The 15,488-nt window shown below is 43.5% G+C and overlaps 2 long non-coding RNA genes across 2 annotated transcripts; both read left to right on the top strand.

Annotated features, from left to right (window-relative positions):
- Positions 1 to 252: 252 nt before the first annotated feature.
- On the top strand, positions 253 to 1,587 carry LOC149125207 (uncharacterized). Its single transcript, XR_016212603.1, has 2 exons — positions 253 to 502; positions 1,351 to 1,587. It is a non-coding gene; the product is annotated as an uncharacterized LOC149125207 (long non-coding RNA).
- Positions 1,588 to 11,414: 9,827 nt separating this feature from the next.
- LOC149125206 (uncharacterized) lies at positions 11,415 to 13,636 on the top strand. The gene is made up of 2 exons (XR_016212602.1): positions 11,415 to 11,744; positions 13,397 to 13,636. It is a non-coding gene; the product is annotated as an uncharacterized LOC149125206 (long non-coding RNA).
- The last annotated feature ends 1,852 nt before the right edge of the window (positions 13,637 to 15,488 follow it).

The raw sequence follows: 15,488 nt of genomic DNA, 5'->3' as shown, positions 1-15,488 counted from the left end.
GACTCTTTGTTTTCTTTTTATTATTCTGAAGTAAATATTCAAGCAGATGGGAATTGGAGGGAAATATCCAGTCCTTTATCTCGATTATCAGCATGAAGCATAGATGGAGGGAAAACACACAGATGCCTGCCATAATGCAGACGGTGAGAACAGAGCACCAGCAGAGGCACTTTGAAGGCATGGCAGCCCTCACCTCCGGATCAAATACAGCCCGTCTCTAACTGCAGCCTTTGTCACAGAGCCTGCTCCTAGCACTATATAATCAAGTCTTGTCTTCACTCACAGCACACTCAGAACCCTGCTCTTCCTGCCTCCAGCTCACTCCCAGACATGAGGACGTTCGCCCTCCTCACTGCCATTGTCCTGGTGGCACTCCAGGCCAAGGCTGAGCCTGTGCCACCATCAGATGAAGAGATTCCAGACCAGGAGGGGACAGATGCAGAAGGCCAGGTCATGGCCATCTCCTTTGCTGAGAATGAAACCTCCGCTCTTCAGAATCCAGGTGAGAGAATCCAATGTGGAGGAACTACCGAAACTGAAGAGGAAAGGTTGGAGGAAGGCTCTGGGGTTGAGTCTTCAAAGGTCTTGGTCACTCTGCTGAATTTACTTAGGTTCTCATAGCCTTGAGTTTTTTCCAACAGGGTTCAGTTCAACAGGTATGTCCAGCTAGTAGTTCCTAGTGTTCCCCAACACAGCAGGGCAACCACAGATCTGAATACTCTGGCATTTCCTATAGAGAGACTGCAAAGCAGGGAACGTTCAATACAAAATGGTTCAAGTGTGGACTACAGAGGTTACTAGCTGATTGGATCCAAGTACACTCTGTGCTTTGTTAAGGTATTGTGTATACCCCAAGAGGTACAAATGTATTAAGAGTTAATACTAAATGTTACAAACAAATAGAATGAAATAGAATAAACATTGGAAGTCAAATGCCTCAAAGAGATGTTCCTCACAAAAGGCTGTGTATTCCAACATATGTCTTTGGAATAGCCTTGTCCAAATTTGGAGAGTCTTAAGGGAAGTTACCCTGGGTCAAATGTGTAATCCAGTTATGAGGACAGCATTTGACACTGCTTAGTAGAGAAACGTTGAGAACCTGGAGACCCAGCTAAAGCTGTGTTCAGATGTGTTTGACAAGGTCAGGAGCACAAAGACTCGGACAAAGGAGAAAGGGTCTCAAATCGTGTTTGTGACCACACTTGCTGTGTCTGTTCCTTCCAGTGGCTGGGTGCTCTTTCTGCTGTTTGCTGTGATGTAGCCCCCATGAGACCCTCTCATCTAAGTGTGGAATGGTCCTGGCTTTTCTTGATCCTTGTATTCATAGACGGATCCCTCTCTCTACCCTAGTTTCGCCGCTGAGAAGCCAGAAAATGTTCTGTAGGTGCAAAAAACACTGTGACCCTTGGATGGTGATAGATGGTAGATGCGGCCTATTTAACTACAAGTATGTCTGTTGCGGTGATAGACCCGGACATGAAGAATGAACTCATCATTGCCTCCACACATTGGAGAGAACCATCTTTACTCCAGAATCGTGCCATTAAGTTTTTTTTTCTGTATCTCATATAAAGTCCTGGCAACCAATCTCTGTGTCAACATCTCTTTCCTATTTGCTATGCTTTTGGGTCACACTGAACTGCAATTAGCACTGTGGGGAAATCACACACTTTCCAAAGGAAAAACTACCTCCAATTCTAGGAATATCAAGCATGAACACATACTTCAGAAAATAAAAGCTGCTAGGGAACTTCAAGTTCTGATTTTGCTCTATGTGTCCCCCTGGATTGTCTGCTCAGGTACCAACATTGAGTGGAGATTCACTCTGAAGAAGAGTTCACATGTGTTAAGACAAAGCATTTGTGTCTGCTTCAAGTTTATGGTCACCCCATGATTACATCTTTGGAAGGATGACCATCCCTACACTCATAGCACGGGGCATTGACATGAGACCTGGGGTCACAACAGCTGCACTGATCTACCTTGAATTCAGGTGGGAAGGGGCAGTTCATAAACACCATGGAGGAGAGCAACAAGCACAGGAGCCCACCCTGAGATGGACTCATTTTCAGTAGCACCTCCCCAGGCCCAATACACACTTGAGAGTCAATCCCCCACATCGGTCTCCTGAGTGTCCATAAGCTGTGGTGACCCTAACACTGCTGTGAAGTGTTGCTGAGGGGGCACCACTAGAAACTGTGAGGGAGAAAGCAGGTCTCCAGCAGTGGGGAGTCCATGGTAATTTTGGTGCAGATGTTCTCATACTGAAAGTCACCATGTGCATCAGTGAGCGAGGTGAAGGTCTACCTGATCTCGCTATATGACAGCACCCATGCTGGCCTTGTGCACAGCACACATGGAGTCTGCACTGAGGATGCAATTTCTCCCTCCCTACTCTGTCCCCAGATCGTGCGCACACAAACACGTGAATCACAAAGCCTGCACTCTCCCTAGGCTGTCTGCCTTTTCCCTACCATTCACTCATGTTGCTGAGGTGCACTGTCTCCCATGGGCCCGTATGACTTCTTCGTTTTTGTGTGTGGGGGTCTGCATTCTGAACCCTTTCCAGCACCACATGCCCACAGACCTATGGAAACTAGACAAATACGTTCCTTGAACAGTACTTAGTCAAGGCACAAGGTGCCGGAGGGCTCTCTTTGTGACCCTAGACTCCTCATATGCTCTGGATAAGTGTTTCCATCTGGTAATCTCACAACACCTGTTCCGAAAAATAATATGTAAGTTTAAGCCACAGCTATTTTAATGCACAATCACTGGATGCTTGTGCAAGATAGCCGTTTTAAGAGATGACATTTGGGCCTGTGCCGTGCTCACTCCGCTAATCCTCTGCCTTGCGGTGCCGCGGCACACCGGGTTCTAGTCCCGGTTGGGGAAATGGATTCTGTCCCGGTTGCCAATCTTCCAGGCCAGCTCTCTGCTGTGGGCATTCAAGGTAATTATTGATACACAGTAGCTCACTCATGCTGTCTGATATTACTTTCCTACCACCATTTCCTTCACTTTCATCTCAGTGAGTACGGAAATGTTGGCACACAGGAGTATATTGATGAAAAGCTCATTAGGCCCTGATATACAAAGTGATCAATATATCGCATTAGGGGAAAATATTAGAGCAGACTAATGTGTACATTTGTTGACAGTAGTTAGATTTGAGAAGAACTGTACTGACAACAGGGAAGGGATCCCATCAGACTTTTGACATTTGATTTTTTCCTTCTACAGGTTTTAACTTCCTAAATGTAAAAGTTTTCAGTCTCCAAAATGCTAGGGACAATGGTGTCGATTATTCTGCTATCTCTCAAAGCAGAAGATGTATCTGGATTATTCTCCATGAGATGTGCTCAGACATATGTATCTCAGGAATGAAAGTGCCTCTGAACAATTTGAACATCTCTCTCCCTAGAAGCCTCCTGAGCTAGTGACAATGACAAAATGAGGACAGCATTTTTCCCCTCACACTGGCACAAATGGACATAACACCCCACAAACTCACTCCTCCTCCAAGGGGAGGGCTGGCTACACCCTAGAACATGTTAAAGAATTTCACTCCTCTGCATTGGGCTCCAGGTATGGCTTCAGTGTCTAAAACAAAAATGGATACCAGGCTCCATGTTTGGAAAATAACAAACTTTGCTCCCAGAAATTAACAAATGAAATGACTCTTTGTTTTCTTTTTATTATTCTGAAGTAACTATTCAAGCAGATTGGAAATAGGGGAAATATCCAGTCCTTTTTTCTTGATTATAGGTGGGAAGCAAAGACGGAGAGAAAAGACACAGATGCCTGCCATAACACAGACCTTCAGAACAGGGCACCATCAAAGGCACTCTGAAGGCAAGGGGAGCCCTCACTTCCTGATCAAAGGCACACCATCCCTAATCACAGCTTTGTCACAGAGCTGCTCTGAGAACTAAACCTACAAGTCTCATCCTCACTGACAGCATACACAAAATCCTGCTCATCCAGCTTCCAGCTCACTCCCAAACATGAGGGCCTTCACCCTCCTCACTGCCATTGTCCTGGTGGCACTCCAGACCAGGGCTGAGCCTGTGCCACGAATGGATGATGCGGTTCCAGACCAGGAGCAGACAGATGCAGAAGACAAGATCATGGCCATCTCCTGTGCAGAGGATGAAACTTCTGCTCTTCGGGACCAAGGTGAGAGACTCCAACATGGAAGAACTATGGAAACTAAGGCAGGAGGATTGAAGGAAGGCTCTGGAATTGAGTCTTCAAAGTCTTAGTCACACCACAGCAATTACTTAGCTTCTCATAGCCTTGAGTTTTTTCCAACAGGGTTCAATTCAACAGTCACGTCCAGCTAGTAGTTCCTAGTGTTCCCCAACACAGCAGGGCAACCATAGATCTGAATAATCTGGGATTTCCTATAGAAAGACTGAGAAAGTGTGAACGTTATTTACACAATGGAAGAAGTGTGTGGGCTACTGCAGAGGCTGAATGCTGATTGGCTCTAAGTACACTCTGTGAATGCATTAAGTTAATGTGTATACCCCACAGGGTACAAATGTTTTAAAAGTTATTAAAAATGTTTCAAACAAATAATTTAAAATAGAACAATATTGGAAGTCAAATGAATCTAAGAGATGTTCCTCCTAAAAGACTGTGTATTCCAACATATGTCTTTGGAATAGGATTCTTCAAATTTGGAGAGTCTTAAGAGAACTCACCCTGGGTCAAATGTGTAAATCCAGTTATGAGGACAGCATTTGACACTGCTTAGTAGAGAAACGTTGAGAACCTGGAGACCCAGCTAAAGCTGTGTTCAGATGTGTTTGACAAGGTCAGGAGCACAAAGACTCGGACAAAGGAGAAAGGGTCTCAAATCGTGTTTGTGACCACACTTGCTGTGTCTGTTCCTTCCAGTGGCTGGGTGCTCTTCCTGCTGCTGGCTGTGATGTAGTCCATATGAGACCCTCTCAGCTCAGCTGGAACAGTCCCTGCTTTTCTTTGAACCCTGTGTTCGTTGCCAGACCCTCTCTCTGTATCCTTGTTCGTCTGCTGATGCTGTTGATTCTGCCAAGACCCCCGTTAAAACTGAGAAACCTGTTACCACCCAGACCTCTGACCCCTGGGACCAATGAGACTGCCGAGACGCCCGTAACAGCCCAGATTCCCGCGACAGTCAGGACCATCAAAAGTGATCTTCAGTTTATAAGACGCTGTGATCCTCGAGAAGAAGTATGTGGTATCTGCCACGAGGTTCCTACACTCATCCATATCTGTTCCAGAAGAAGACACAGAAATGAAGAATGAACTTGTCATTTCCTTCACCCATTGAATAGAACCACCTTTACTCCAGAACCTTGCATTAACTTTTTTTTCTCTATCCCATTTAAAGTCCTTGCAACTAATTTCTGTGTCAACATCTCTTTTTTATTTGCTTTGTTTTTGAGTCACACTGAACTGCAATTAGCACTGTGGGCAACCAAACACTTTCCAAAGGAAAAACTACCTCCAAGTTGTCTTGTTTGCTGCAGTTTTTCTAGGTCCTTGAGATGCGCTGAAAGTTCATTTATTTGGTACCTTTCCAATTTCTTAATATAGGCACCTATTGCTATAAACTTGCCTCTCAATACTGCTTTTGACATATCCCATAAGTTTTGATATGTTGTGTTGTTATCCTCATTTACTTCCAGAAAGTTTTTGATTTCTCTTTTGATTTCTTGAATGACCCAGTGTTCATTCAGGAGCATTTTGTTCAGTCTCCATGTGTTTGCATACTTTCTGGGGTTTCCTGAGTGCTAATTTCCAGCTTCATTCCGCTGTGGCCTGAGAAGCTGCATGGTATGATTCTAATTTTTTTAAATTTGCTGAGACTTGCTTTATGACCTAGTATGTGATCAATCCTAGAGAAGGTTCCATGCACTGCTGAGAAGAATGTAAAGTCTGTAGATGTAGGATTGAAAGTTGTGTAGATATCTCTTAGATCCATTTGGGCAATAGTGTCAATTATATCTGCTGTTTCCTTGTTGATCTTCTGTCCGGATGATCTGTCTATTTCTGAGAGTGGAGTATTGAAGTCCCCCAGTACTATTGTATTGGAGTCTAAATCTCCCTTTAAGTCCCTTAACATATCTTTAAAATAGACCGGTGCCCTGTAATTAGGTGCATATACATTTATAATAGTTACATCTTCCTGTTGAATTGAACCCTTAATCATTATATAGTGTCCCTCTTTGTCTCTCTTAACAGTTTTTGTATTAAAGTTTATTTTGTCTGATATTAATATGGCTACACCTGCTTTTTTTTGGTTTCTGTTGGCATGGAATATCTTTTCCCAACCTTTCATTTCAGTCTGCATGCCTCTTTGTTAGAGAGATGTGTTTCTTGTAGGCAGTAAATAGATGGGTTTTGTTCCTTAATCTATTCAGCCAGTCTATACCTTTTAACTGAAGAGTTAAGTCCATTAACGTTTAATGTGATATTAACACATAGTGACTTTGCCCTGCCATTTTCCCAGAGATATTTTCTAGTATATGCTTTGAGCTTCCCATGCTTTTTACTGGTAGGTATTCTTCCTTTCCCTTCTTTCATATTGATGGCCGTGTTTTTGTGTTTCTGAGTGTAGCACATCTTTAAGTATCTTTTGCAGGGTGGGCCGGACGAGTGGCCACAAAGTCTTTCAATTTCTGTTTGCTATGAAAGGTCTTTATTTCACCTTCATTCCCAAATGAAAGCTTAGCAGGATATAGTATTCTGGGCTGGCAATTTTTCTCTCTTAGCACCTGTGCTATGTCTCGCCATTCCCTCCTAGCCTGTAGTGTTTCTGATGAGAAGTCTGCTGTGAGTCTACTTGGAGATCCTCTGAGAGTAATCTGATGTTTCTCTCTTGCACATTTTTGGATCTTTTTCTTTATGTTTCACTGTGGTGAGTTTAATTACAACGTGTCGTGGTGAGGATCTGTTTTGGTCATGTTTACTAGGGGTTCTATGAGCTTCCTGTACTAGGATGTCTGTGTCCTTCTCCAAACCCGGAAAGTTCTCTGCTAGTATCTCACTAAAAAGGCCTTCTAATCCTTTCTCCCTCTCCATGCCTTCAGGAACTCCTAGAACCTGAATGTTGGTTTTTTTTTAATAGTATCCTGTAGATTCCCAACAATATTTTTTAGATTTCTAATTTCCTCTTCTTTTCTTTGGTTTGACTGTATGTTTTCCTGTGCTCTGTCTTCTAAGTCCGATATTCTCTCTTCTGTTTCACTGACTCTGTTTTTAAGGCTCTCTCATGTGCTTGTCATTTGATCTATTGAGCTCTTCATTTCATTTAGATTTCTATTCACTATCACCCTTTCCTGTTCTACTACTTTCTGCAATTCATTTTGATTCTTCCTTAAAATTTCATTTTCACGAGAGATTTTCAATCCTGTCCAATAAGGATTTCTGTAGTTCAAGGATTTGCTTTTGAAAACTTCTAAATGTTCTTATAATAAATTTTTTTAAATCCATATCTTGCATTTCTTCTATCTCATCATCTTCATAATCTTGGCTTGGGGTGTTTTGTTCATTTGAAGGTGTCGAGTGTCTTCGTTGATCTTGTTCCCTGATTTTGTGTTTGTTGCTTGGCATTGTTAATTATTCTTCCCTCACTGTGAGTTTTTTTTTTTTAACTTTTATTTAATTAATATAAATTTCCAAAGTACAGGTTATGGATTACAGTGGCTTCCCCCCCATAACGTCCCTCCCACCCGCAATCCTCCCCTTATCCACTCCTTCTCCCCTTCCATTCATATCAAGATTCATTTTTGATTCTCTTTATATACAAAAGATCAGTTTAGCATACATTAAGTAAAGATTTCAACAGTTTGCTCCCACACAGAAACATAAAGTGAAAAATACTGTTTGAGTATTACTTATGGCATTAAATCTCAATGTACAGCACACTAAGGACAGAGATCCTACATGAGGAGTAAGTGCACAGTGACTCCTGTTGTTGACTTAACAAATTGACACTCTTGTTTATGGCATCAGTAATCACTGAGCTGCCAAGGCTATGGAAGCCCCCTGAGTTCACCAACTCTGATAATATTTAGACAAGGCCATGGTCAAAGTGGAAGTTCTCTCCTCCCTTCAGAGAAAGGTTCCTCCTTCTTTGATGACCCGTTCTTTCCACTGGGATCTCACTCGTGGAGATCTTTCATTTAGGTGTTTTTTTTTTTTTTCCCCAGAGTGTCTTGGCTTTCCATACCTGAAATACTCTCATGGGCTTTTCAGCCAGATCTGCGTGCCTTAAGGGCTTATTCTTAGGCCAGAGTGCTGTTAGGACATCTGCCATTCTATGGGTCTGCTGTGTATCTCGCTTCCCATGTTGGATCGTTCTCTCCCTTTTTTATACTATCAGCTAGTGTTTGCAGACACTATTCTTGTTTATGTGATCCCTTTGGCTCATAGTCCTATCATTATGATCAATTGTGAACAGAAATTTATCACTGGGACTAGTGAGATGGCATTGGTACATGCCACCTTGATGGGATTGAATTGGAATCCCCTGGTATGTTTCTAACTCTACCGTTTGAGGTAAGTCAGCCTGAGCATGTCCGAATTGCACATCTCTTCCCTCTCTTATTCCCACTCTCATATTTAACAGCGATCACTTTTCAGTTAAGTTTCAGCACTTAAGAAGAATTGTGTATTGATTACAGTATTCAACCAAAAGTATTAAGTAGAACAAACAAAAAAAAAAAGAGGTTTTTTTTTTTTTTTTATACTGTGTCTGTGTTACATGGACTGTCTGCTGTTGGAGGAGCCTTGGAGGCTTGAGGTGGGTGTGGCCAGAGAGCTCTGCTTGGTTCCTCCAGGTTAAGTGTGTGCAAAGGTGACACCCTCAGGTTATGCATGGTAAATCTCTTTTTATTTATTTATTTATTTTTTAATTTTTTAATTTTTTTATTTTTTTATTCAGGAGGTAAGTAATACCGCAAGGCTGAGTAAAATTGATGGTATTTACCTTCCGATCTGAATCTGTGTGGGCTCAGTTTCTTTTGTGGATTCCCACTGGGTTGCCTAGGCTACTGAATTGTAGTGCTCAGGTCATTAGCTCTACCCTTTTGTTATGTATATCCAGAATGGGGCCTGCTCTTTGTCTCTTGCTTGCCTTTGCAAGGTCGGAGGAAAAGGAAACTCATCTGTACCACTATCCCCCACATTTTTTTTTCCTTGCTTCCCTCTAGACTCTGTCTGCCATTTCCCCGCCAATGTCTTGGGTTACAGAGCTCACCCCCACTTCCAGCGCCCATGTGTGGACTCGGAGCCGTGGGCGTCCCTGCTCTTCCCGCTGGTCGTCTGTGTCACATCCACTCCCCTTCTAGCACTGGTGTGCAGACCCTGCGGCTCCTGGCCTCGGCGGCTCCAGTGGCTCTGGTGGCTTCCGCAGCTCCCTCGGCTCAGCTTCCACCCAGTGGGCGACCTTGATCTCCCAGTAGGTCCTCCGGGTCACAGCCACTAGATCCGAAAGAGTTTCCTCTGCAATTTTTCATTGATCCTTTTTTTGAGACTACCGTAACTCCACTTATTAAACTATCTTTTCCCGAACTATCAGTGTGCGTCCACACTACTCTGCCATCTTGGCTCTGCCACCCATTAATGTTCAATCTTTATGTATCAGGTAACAATACGGATTTTTTAAGGAAAAAAGAAGTTTCAAACGGAGAGAACTATCTACTCTATTTGCTTTTAGTCCTGTTTCCTTAGTTCTCGTTTCCTGTGATTCTTTTCTGATTAACACAACATGATCAATTCTGCTTGGCATCTCTAGGTCTCACTTTCTACAAAACAGAGCTTCTGTTGTTGATTTCTCTGAAAATAGTGTTTCCCATCTATATGTCCATGGTCATTTTTGCCCCCAAAAATAAAATCAGTCAGATGCTAAAGTCCCAAACTCTGTGTCAGTGAAATATCCCAATGCTGACACAGTGCTTTAGTTTCAGAATCTCACAACACATTTTTAAAGTAATATTCCCTGCACACACCTTCTTTGTTAGATGGAATAACGTCTAGATTTCATGTATGTTAGTCTAAGAACATGGGTGTGTAGGTGTGAAAAAGATAAGGGAATAGGATGACCCTCTCATGTTTGGTAGCTTTGATTTTCCTAGAAACAGAAAGCACCTTTCTGTCATTATCGTACTGGAATCTCACTGTTCTGGTCTCTTATCATTTCCTTTCTGTATCGAGGTGAAGGCATATTGGGTGGATGCACATTTAAAGTTGTTATTTTCTTCTGGTGAATTACATCCTTCATCATTATATAATGGCCTTCCCATCTCTTTATACCACTTTTAATTTATTAATCTGGTAGAATAAGGCTATTGCATTCTTTTGGACTCCATCTGCTTGGAATATCTCATGCTATTTGTTACTTTCAAAGCCCATGTGTCCCTAGAATTGGAGCTATGTTGTAAGCAGCATAGAATTGAGTTTTTCATTAACTCACTTAGGTACATGACATATTTATAACTAGAGAGTTTACTCCATTTACATACAAGGTAATTGTTGATATATAGTTGCTCGCTCCTGCTGCTTGACATTTGTTTCTTACTGTGATTTCCTTCAGTTTATCTCAGAGAATATCAGAATATTGGCACACTTATATATACTGATGACAGAACTAACATGTTTTGATATACAAAGTGATCAAGATATTGCATGAGAGGAAAATATTAGTGCAGACTAATGTGTATATTTGTTGACAGTAGTTAGATTTGGACAGAACCGTAGCTGAGAACAGGGATGGGATCTCACCAGACTCTCTGCATTTGAATTTTTGTCCTTCTACAGGTTTTAAGATTTTCCAAACGTAAAAGTTGCAGTCTCAAAAACGATAGAGGTAATGGTGTTGATTCCTCTGCTATCTCTCAACATAGACTGCTGTATCTGGATATCCTCCAAGTGCTGTGCTTAGACACATGTCATGCAGGAATGAAAGTGCCTCTGAACAATTTGAACATCTCTCTCCCCAGAGGCCTCCTGACCAGGTGACAACAACAGCATGAGGACAGCAATTCTCCCCTTCACACTGGCCCAAAGGGAGTTAACACCCCAAAAACTCATTCCTCCTCCATGGGGAGGGCTACACCCTAGAACATGCTAAAGAATTTCACTCCTCTGCATTGGGCTCCAGGTATGGCTTCAGTGTTTAAACCTCAAATTGATAACAGGCCCATGTTTGGAAAATAAGAATCTTTGCTCCCAGAAATTAACAAATGAAATGACTCTTTGTTTTCTCTTTATTACCTTGCAGTAAATATTCAAACAGATGGGAATTAGGAGGAATATCCAGTCCTTTATCTTGATTATCAGCATGAAGCAAAAACGGAGAAAAAACACACAGATGCCTGCCATAGTACAGGCGGTGCGAACAGAGCACCATCAAAGGCACTGGTGGGCATGGCAGCTCTCAATTCCTGTTCAAAGACACCCCGTCTCTAACTGCAGCCTTTGTCACAGAGCCTGCTCCTAGCACTATATAATCAGGACTCGTTCTCAGGCATAGCACACTCAGAATCGTGCTCTTCCTGCCTCCAGCTCACTCCCAGACATGAGGACATTCACCCTCCTCACTGCCATTGTCCTGGTGGCACTCCAGGCCAAGGCTAAGCCTGTGCCACCATCAGATGAAGAGATTCCAGACCAGGAGCAGACAGATGTCGGAGACAAGGTCATGGCCAACTCCTGTGCAGAGGATGAAACTTCTGCTCTTCAGAACCGAGGTGAGAGACTCCAACATGGAAGAACTATGGAAACTGAGGCAGGAGGATTGAAGGAAGGCTCTGGAATTGAGTCTTCAAAGGTCTCAGTCACTCTGCTGAATTTACTTAGGTTCTCATAGCCTTGAGTTTTTTCCAACAGGGTTCAGTTCAACAGATACGTCCAGCTAGTAGTTCCTGGTGTTCCCCATCACAGTAGGACAACCATAGATCTGAATATTCTGCATTTCCTATAGAGAGAGTGAAAAGAAGCGGACGTTTGATACAAAATGCAACAAATCTAGACGACTACAGAGGTTACAAGCTGACTGGATTCAAATACTTTTTATTAAGATAATGTGTATCCCACAAAAAGTGCAAATGTATTATGAGTTAATACTAAATGTTACAAACAAAGTAAACATGGGACAAAGCAGTGGCTCACTTGGCTAATCCTCCACCTGTGTTCCCGGCATCCCATATATGTGCCAGGTTCTATTCCCTGCTGCTCCTCTTCCAGTCCAGCTCTCTGCTGTGGCCCAGGAAGACAGGGTAGAATGGCCAAGTGCTTGGGCACCTGCACCCACGTGGGAGACCAGGAGGAAGCACCTGACTCCTGGCTTTGGATTGGCACAGTGCTGGTCATAGCGGCAAATTGGGGGGTGAACTAACAGAAGGTAGACCTTTCTCTATGTCTCTCTCTCTCATTCTCTAACTCTATCTGTCAAATAAAAAAAAATAAAATAAAATTGTATATATATTAGAAGTCAAATGACTCTAGGAGATGTTCCTCCTAAAAAGACTGTGTATTCCAACATACGCTGTGAAATAGCCTTGTTCAAATTTGGAGAGTCTTAAGGGAAGTCACCATGGGTCAAATGTGAATACCCAGTTGTGAGGACAACATTTGACACTGCTTAGTAGAGAAACGTTGAGAACTGGTAAACCCAGCTGAACCTGGGTTCAGATGTGTTTGACGAGCTCAGGAGCATAAAGAGTCAGACAAAGAAGAATGGGTCTCAAATCGTGTTTGTGACAACACTTCTTTGTCGCGCCCCCTCTTCGTGGAGGAACGACACAGGACCCTGCGCTGTTCTTTCGTCTGCTCGGCCCTTCCTGGGTTTGCTGCTGGTTCTTCCCAGGTTGGCTACCAACCCTTCCACCTCCGTGGAAGGGCGGTTCCCCCTGCCACTTTCCCCACTTCCGCGGGGAAGCAGCACACCGCCAGCCGGCTCTCTCGGGGGCTGCTCAGGTGTTCCTTCAGATAGATGTTCCTGGTGCATGTTGTCTCTCTCCTCCTTTATAGTCCTCTTCCACCAATCCCAACTCTGCTACCCACACGCCGAGTACGCTGCTCTCCTGCAATCAGCAGCAGGATCAGCTCGTGCAGGTCATCGCTCAAGTTGGCGAGAGACAGCTGCGTAGAAGCTGTTTACTCCTCTCTCAGTGCCATATTGTGGGAGAGCAGATGCATAGAATAAGTCTTAATTCGAGTAACTTAGTCTAGTCCGAGATGCTCCCCACACTTCTTGTGTCTGTTACTTCCAGTGGCTGGGTGCTCTTCCCACTGCTTGCTGTGATGTAGCCCCCATGAGACCCTCTCATCTCAATGTGGAATGGTGCTGGCTTTTCTTTGATCCCTGTGTTCATTGACAGACACTCTCTCTGTACCCTAGGTTGCCCACAGAATCTGAAACCATACTGTAGCTGCAAATGGCGCTGTGGCATTGGAGAGGAGGAGAAAGGAATCTGCCATAAGTTTCCTATAGTCACCTATGTCTGTTGCAGAAGACCATGACCAGGACATGAAGAATGAACTCATCATTGCCTCCACACATGGAACAGAACCACCTTTACTCAGAATCTTGTCATTAAGGTTTTTTTTTCTGTATCTCATATAAAGTCCTTGCAACCAATCTCTGTGTCAACATCTCTTTCCTATTTGCTATGTTTTTGGGTCACACTGAACTGCAATTAGCACTGTGGGCAACCAAACACTTTCCAAAGGAAAAACTACCTCCAAGTTCTAGGAATATTCAGGAGAAACACATACTTCAGGAAACAAAAGGTGCTAGGGAACCTCAAGTCCTGATTTTGATGTATGTGTCCCCCTAGATTATCAGTTCAGGTACCTACACTTAGTTGAGATTCACTCTGAAGAAGAGTTCACTGTGTTAAGGCAAGCATTTATGTCTGCTTCAAGTTTATGGTCACTCCATGAGTACACCTCAGGAAGGATCACTGTCCTCACACCCATAGCACTGGGGTATTGACCTGAGACTCCTGTTCCCCATCCACCAAGAGCTGGGGTCACAACAGCTGCACTGATCTACCTTGAATTCAGGTGGGAAGGGGCAGTTCATAAACACCGTGGAGGAGAGAAACAAGCATAGGAGCCCACACTGAGACAGACTCAATTTCAGTATCACCATGCAGGCCCAGTATAAACTGGAGATCCTATCCCCCACGTCAGTCTCCTGAGTGTCCATGAGCAGCAGTGAACCTAACGCTGTTGTGTAGTTCAACTCAGTGGATGCCCCTAGGAACTGTGAGGGTGAAAGCAGGTCTCCAGCAATGGGGAGTCCATGGTAATTTTGGTTCAGATGTTCTGATACTAAGAGCAACCATGTGCATCAGTGAGTGAGGTCAAGGTCAACCTGGTCTCACTCTAGGACAGCACTCATGCTGCCCTTGTGCACACACGAGTCTGCACTGAGGCTGCCATTCTTCCCCTCCCTCCCTGTCTTGTCCCCAGCTCCTGCCAAGCATACACTTGCACCACAAAGCCTGCATTCTTCTGAGCCTGCCTGACCTTTCCCTTCCTTTCACTCATGGTTACTGATGGGCACCATCTCCCATGGTCCTTATGACATCTCAGTTTTTGTATGTGAGCCTGCATCCTGTCTCAACTCTTTCCTGCACCTCATGCCCACAGCCCCATGGACACCTGAAGAATACATTCCTTAAACAGTACTGGGTGAAGGCACAAGTCCCTGGTGTGGGGTCCATTTGTGAGCCCTAGACCCCTCATGTGTTCTGGATAAGTGTTTCCATCTTGTAATCAATCTCACAACACCTGTTTAGAAAAATAATATGTAAGTTTAGCCATGGATATTATAATGCATGATCACTGGAGGTTTTTCCCTAGAATGCCACTGTGAGAGAAGACATTTGAGAGAAAGAAACAGTGCTTCAAGTCATGTTACTATTCTCCAATTTTTATTCAAATAATCCAGTATCCCCAGATGACTGGTTGAACTCCAGCACCATGAAATTTTATGAAGATCCAGAAAATGGAACACTCCCTTCCGGAGGAGAATTGAGTCTCAATATGACAGTTTTAACACATTTGGTTGGAACAATGCTAAAAGGTTTTGTGCTTTTCTTTTGTTCTTTGAGATGTAGTTAACATTGATATTGTTCCAGATGGTTCCTTCAGTTAAAAACTAAGGTACAGTAACACGAAACTGATCATGTACAGTGGATTTTGAATACACAACAATGGTAATGAACACCGGTTAGCTTTCTTATTTTTTTTTTAAAGATTCATTTATCTATTTGAAATGCAGAATTACAGAAAGGCAGATGCAGAATGAGAGAGAGAGGTCATCCACCCACCGGCACACTCCTAGAATGGACGGAGTGGTGCGAATCTGAAGTCAGCAGCCAGGAGCTTTCCAGGCCTCCCATGGGGATGCAGTGGCCCAAGGACTTGGGCCATCCTCCACTGCCTTCCCAGGCCATACCAGAGAGCTGGATCCGAAGTGG

Source organism: Oryctolagus cuniculus, chromosome 8 (assembly GCF_051225735.1).
Source record: "Oryctolagus cuniculus isolate XC-2025 breed Fujian yellow rabbit chromosome 8, ASM5122573v1, whole genome shotgun sequence".
Taxonomy (NCBI): Eukaryota; Metazoa; Chordata; class Mammalia; order Lagomorpha; family Leporidae; genus Oryctolagus; species Oryctolagus cuniculus.
Note: the sequence above shows the minus strand (reverse complement) of the source record. Positions and strands in the feature narration are given on the sequence as shown.